A 6,000-nucleotide genomic window follows, 5' to 3' on the forward strand; every position below is an offset into this window, starting at 1 on the left:
ATAAGGTATTATCATAATAGGTAATAATATTTTTCTAGAGACAATATGGTCTAAATACAAAATTATCATATGTTTTCTAGATCACTTAGTACATACAGATTTTTACACGAGCAAGAAGTACTCCCATTTTCTAATGTTAAAACAATTCCCCGTTATTTATCTTTAGGCAAGTCTGGTTGTGGATTTGACATAACATTTTTTATGCTTCTAGAAAAGAAATTAACATCAATGAATGATCGAGAAAAACATGACATTTGAGTATTTGATGAGATTTTTTTAAGAGAAAGTTTTGAAGTAAATAGAAATACTCTTACTTATTCAGGTCTAGTAGACTGATGGAAATGTAGACACTCATAATTTTGGAGAAAAATCTGATCATGGATTGGTTTTTTTGTTCCAAAGTTTAGGTTGTAGTTTTTCACAACCAATAGCTGTATTTGTATCTAAAGGAAATGTTAAAGGTTATTATTTCAATAACAATAACTATTGATATTTACAAATTACCTTTTATTTTTTAATTTGTATACCTATTACCTACTGTTACATTAATTCATAGGTACCATATTAGTCCAACTGATAATTAAAGCAGGTATTCTGTTAGAGAATGTAAGTGCAAAAGTAGACAGTATGGCAGGTATGTGATGGTGCAACGACCAACAGAAGTTATTTCGATGTCGTTTACTCAGACTTCAGTATAGTATATACCACTGTAGAGTTTGGTACAGTGTTTTAAAATGAATTATTCTTTCGGAATATTGGAAACTACTAAAGGCAATGCATTAGCAGTACACGACGGTTATCAATATAGAAAACATCGAACCAATGATGATAAGTATATAATAACTTTGTTATGTTTGAATGAAAAAAAAAGAAAAATGCACAGGGAGATTAAAAACAAAAGATAATAGAATTTCAAATGTTACAAAAATTTTGAAAAAAAATGCTTGAACATCATAGCCGACATTCGAAATCTAAAATAAGAATAACTAATAAATATAGACTGTATAGAATCAATTTTGTATATGTATACCTTCAATTTGATATTCGTTTGTATGGGAAGAAGAACAGAAAAAGTATGTTTGTTGTTTGGACCGGGAACGAACAATAATAGGCCAGGCCGTTATGGGATTGCACTTAAAACGTACACACCTAAATACACACAGACCGTCCAGTGTTTGTGGGTGTATCTTTAAATAATAACACTCAACAGGAAGTGGACAAGGAAGCCGAGCAAATCCCGCGAGTGCTGATATGTGAGTGGTGTGTGTTTGTGTGTATATATTATATGTGTACATTGTGTGTGTAGGTTAAGACTAGGGTCACGGGCAACTGATAAAAAAAAAAAATGGTAAATCTAAATAGATCTATATAAAATCTATTTAGTCATGGGTAACTCAGTGGCAAATATGATAGAAAAAATATAATAAAAATTATTCAATACGGAAATAAGTATTTGAATACTTTTACTCAAATAATTTACAATATTGAAAATATGTTGTACAATAACACAATAATAAATAGCAATTAGTATAACTAGTATAAGCCCATGGTGGGACTGGTTGAAGTATTAATTAATTAGCTTATTATTGTGTTTAGTTGTGTAGTATTCTGAAAAATAAACCATAATAAATAGTACCCATACAATGTACATCGGATAATAATTTATTTTTTGTCCGAGCACTCCGGTACGGGCAGTGCGCTCTACGCGAAACGTGCGGTAGCTGGCCCGTGGCGATCGTACTCCACCGCCTGGGCGCGGTGTTCGATCCAAAAAAATCACCTATCCTCTACCCAGTGATCACTGAGGCCAGTGTGCTATGTATATATACAACTGAACCGATGCCTACGAATGCGAGGACGCCCGCAGTAGTCGACGTCAGCTCAGCCGCACGGCAGACCTCTGTACAAGAGTGACGATTAACAAATCTCCCCTAACAGACCTATTAACAACATGCTCTATATAGTATGCACCTACATCATTGCTCCATTGTGCGTTTGTGGCTAACCACCCGAACGACACAGGAGTAGTTCAGACGTCTTCGACTAACTTGCAACTATAATCCGTCCTTGCCACAAAACTTTTATGCCGAATTTCGGTGTATTTTTTTCTGAATCGCGGACGAAAAGTCCGATTTAAAAAAAGTTGGACAAAAAGTACGGATTCAATTTTTATAGTCGGACAAAAAGTTCGAAAATACAAAATATTTTATATAATTACCTAATTAATATTTATTTTAAAAATTTAAAAATTTACACATATTGTTATATTTTTGTACAGCTAACACAAATATAACGGAAATCCACTATATTATGATATACTATTATTTTTTTTAGTTTTAGTTTAGATTGACGTGCTTATAAATAAAATAAAATTCATTGTTTGTTAAAATGTATTTAGTTACAAATAAATGTTGATTTTGTTGTTCTAATATGTATTATGTTGTAATAAATTGTATAAATATAAATGAAAATAAAAATAAGAAAATAGAAAAAATATAATAATATAATGTGTATAATATTATAAACATGTCTACAAACATTTTTAAATTTTTAAAATAAAAATTAATAGTATAAAATATTTTGTATTTTCGGACTTTTTGCCCGACACTAAAAATGTGCTCGGACTTTTTAATAAAAATAACTATTTGTCAGTTATATATAATTATACGTTATAATTTTAAAGTTTTCCATCATACTTATATCATATATTAGGTACACTATAGTCTACATTATACACTATATTACGTATTGTTACTGTGCTGTCTAACAAACAACTGAATTTGGCAATAATTTTGGAATATCTGCAGATAGGTACGTATACCACGATATTGTATTTATTATCTTTATTACTTTATTACTAAACATTAAGAAGACGTTGCACCCACACGTGTTATCTCCGTCCTACATACGTACTACTTAGAAAATTTTCGTTATTTTTGATATTAGACTATATTTATATTTTAAATACTCATAACGACAACGTCGTTCGAAAAATCGTTCTAAGTCGTTTGATTATACGGTACAAAATATTGTGTCTTTGATCTGCCGGCCATCGTTCTCAATCGTGTTACCAAAAAGGTAAAACGTTTTCAATCGTACAACATCGGTTTCTAGTCTTCGAGTGAGAAATAAATTATAAATAATAAATCGATATTCGATGTTATAGTTTTGTATATTTTTTTATGTGCAAATTGCACAGTGCAATAATAATAATAATATATAAGCTTCGTGTTCAGTAAATGATCATTTAAATGTTAGAGAACTAAAGAAGTGTTTATAAAAAGAAGGAGCATTTGCGCAAAATGACAAATTTATTAAATTTATTTATAGGCAGCATTGGTTTAAACGCTTTATAACATTTTTTAGTTTAATCGCCAAACATTGATTTTTCTATCAACTATTCATACGTCCAATAGCTTGAGAGCTAGAATAATTTATAGTTTAACTTTTGACAAGTAAGATTAAAAGTTTGTAGTGTTTTTCAAAATAATCAGAGAAAAAAAACAAAAGAATATAAAATTAATTCGCTATCTAAATAAATTGTATGAAAACTTTGTAAAAAAACCAATCACTAGATATTTGAATTATATTATTTTACTATTTTAACAAATTTTACTTCGTATTTAATTACGTTTTTTGTCATAATATATGTATAATTGTGTTATATTTTCCGTTGTGACAATATTTGAATTGTAGTGGACCAATCAACTATAGGCGTTGAATAGTTAATATGTAGTCGTGTTGAAAAATAAAAACTATAAAAATATTTCTGTGTTTATAATTGCAAATTAGACTAAATCCAGTAGATGCAAATGACAATATTCTAATGGAGTCAGTCTGACGTGAATGTGCTTGCGCTAACTGGTAATATCACGTATGTCGGAGTCTTTTACAGACTTCCAGTGCCCTCTTATATAGTAGGTTTCCCCGTCCTACTACTCATATCCCTTCTGCCTTCTGGTCTATGATATGTGTCATTACATTCTCACACTATTACGCATTTCAGGATTCAGGGCTGTATGTGCGATGATCGTATCACAATATGACGTCCGGATGATGCTCTGCCCACGCGCAAGCTTGTCGCAACCGCAACGGTCCAGCTAGCATTTCTCAGAAATGCTGCCCTATCGTCGTTACCCGTTATAAACCTACAATGTATTAATGTATGCGGGTGATGCTGGTTCCACCCCTATATAAAGTGGTGTGACTCCTTTTTTTTTTTGTTTATTAGCTAAAAAAAATGTATATGTTGTGTTATAATCTGGAACTATAGTTGTGATATTACACTCTTATGATAATCAAAGAAAATAAGAAATAACTAGGTAAATGTTTACATGTAGTGGCGCCAAACCTATATGGCTATATGTAAAGTTTGACAGCTGCCACACATAATTTAAAAGACGTGTACTCCTAGCATTGGTAGTGTTTAAGTATAAAAAAATTATAATTAAAATAAGAAGGAGCAATGGACATAATATTAATGTCTATTGCCACACCTAAAAAAAATTAATTCAGCACCTCTGTTTACATGCATGTATTATTGAAGTTACTTTTCAATAATGGTGTGTTTATTTTTTGAAAAATTAGCATTATTATTTAACTATGTTGATATAGAACAGTGAAATAGTATTAAGATTAAAAAAATGTTGAGACATTGAAAAACACTGATAAAGTTGATTCAATGATTAATACCTAATGAAAAAAATCATTATTATGTTTGACACGTGAGAATCAATAAATAAATCATATGAAAAATAAAAATTGAAAATGTGTATAATATAAACAATTTCCACATTAAATTTTTTTTTTTGATGTTTGTACAAGCCAGGTATTGATTTGTTTTACTCTTGTTGCCCGCCAAGGCGCCAATTACTCTGTTCTTTACATATTTCATTATAATTTTCTATACTAATAAAACAGAAAAATGTATACAAATAATTAAATTAGGATTATAGAAGAAAACAGTACTTATTAATTATTATCAATTGAAATTATAAAATTTAGTAGACCAGTTGAAAACTAAGTAGAATTCATACATTTAATATATTGTTATAATAACAATGTCTTCTAATGAGTGTAATAAATAATAATTAATAAATTAACATACTTTTTACTACAAATAAAATATTGACAATTAACAATATTTTTTACTGTTATGACTTTTAATATAACAGATTATTTAAATTAAAAATTATTTTACAAATTGAGATTTATTAAAATTATATATATATTATTCTAAAATAAATTTATTGGACATACGTTTATAAAAATCCATTATTGTCGGTAACAAGTAATTTCTACGTTTTGTTTTCACCCAGTACTGTGCAACAGAGGTTAAAACATTTTTAACTGCTTCTGATGGTGCATTAAACATTTTCCTAATATTTTTAGGATTAACAACCTGGTTAGAATCCAATAAGTAAATTTTAAAAAGTAATAAATAATTAAATTAATACAATTTACTAATAATTTAATATAATATATTAATATATTCAGGGTTATTCAGGGGCCCTGAATCAGGGCAAACCAATAAACATTGTTGTAAGCAATTACAGCAAGGATAAATTAATAATTTTAAAAATATATACTCTAGACTACAGTATTCAAAAAATGTTAAGGCTTTTATTTTCCATATAGCATCACAACTATCATCTCATATGATTAGCGAGCGGACCCAGACTAAATACTGCTCACTAATAATAAAATCGTAATATAATGATAATCAGATATGAAATTTGATTGATTGAATCGATAAGAGCGACTATCAGTATTCATAACATAATAAAATTAAATTAAAATAAATTGCATGGTATATTATTTGTAACTTATGTAATAAACTTTTAGATATCTAACAAATGTACAGTAAAAGTAACATACTTTTGCTCATAAAATGACAAAACTGTTTATCTTATTATATTTTATAAAATTCATGAAAACATTATATGAAATTCAATAAAAATATAGCTGTTTTCATATGAAGAGTAATATAATTATTGTCAG

Source organism: Rhopalosiphum maidis, chromosome 3, assembly GCF_003676215.2.
Source record: "Rhopalosiphum maidis isolate BTI-1 chromosome 3, ASM367621v3, whole genome shotgun sequence".
NCBI lineage: Eukaryota > Metazoa > Arthropoda > Insecta > Hemiptera > Aphididae > Rhopalosiphum > Rhopalosiphum maidis.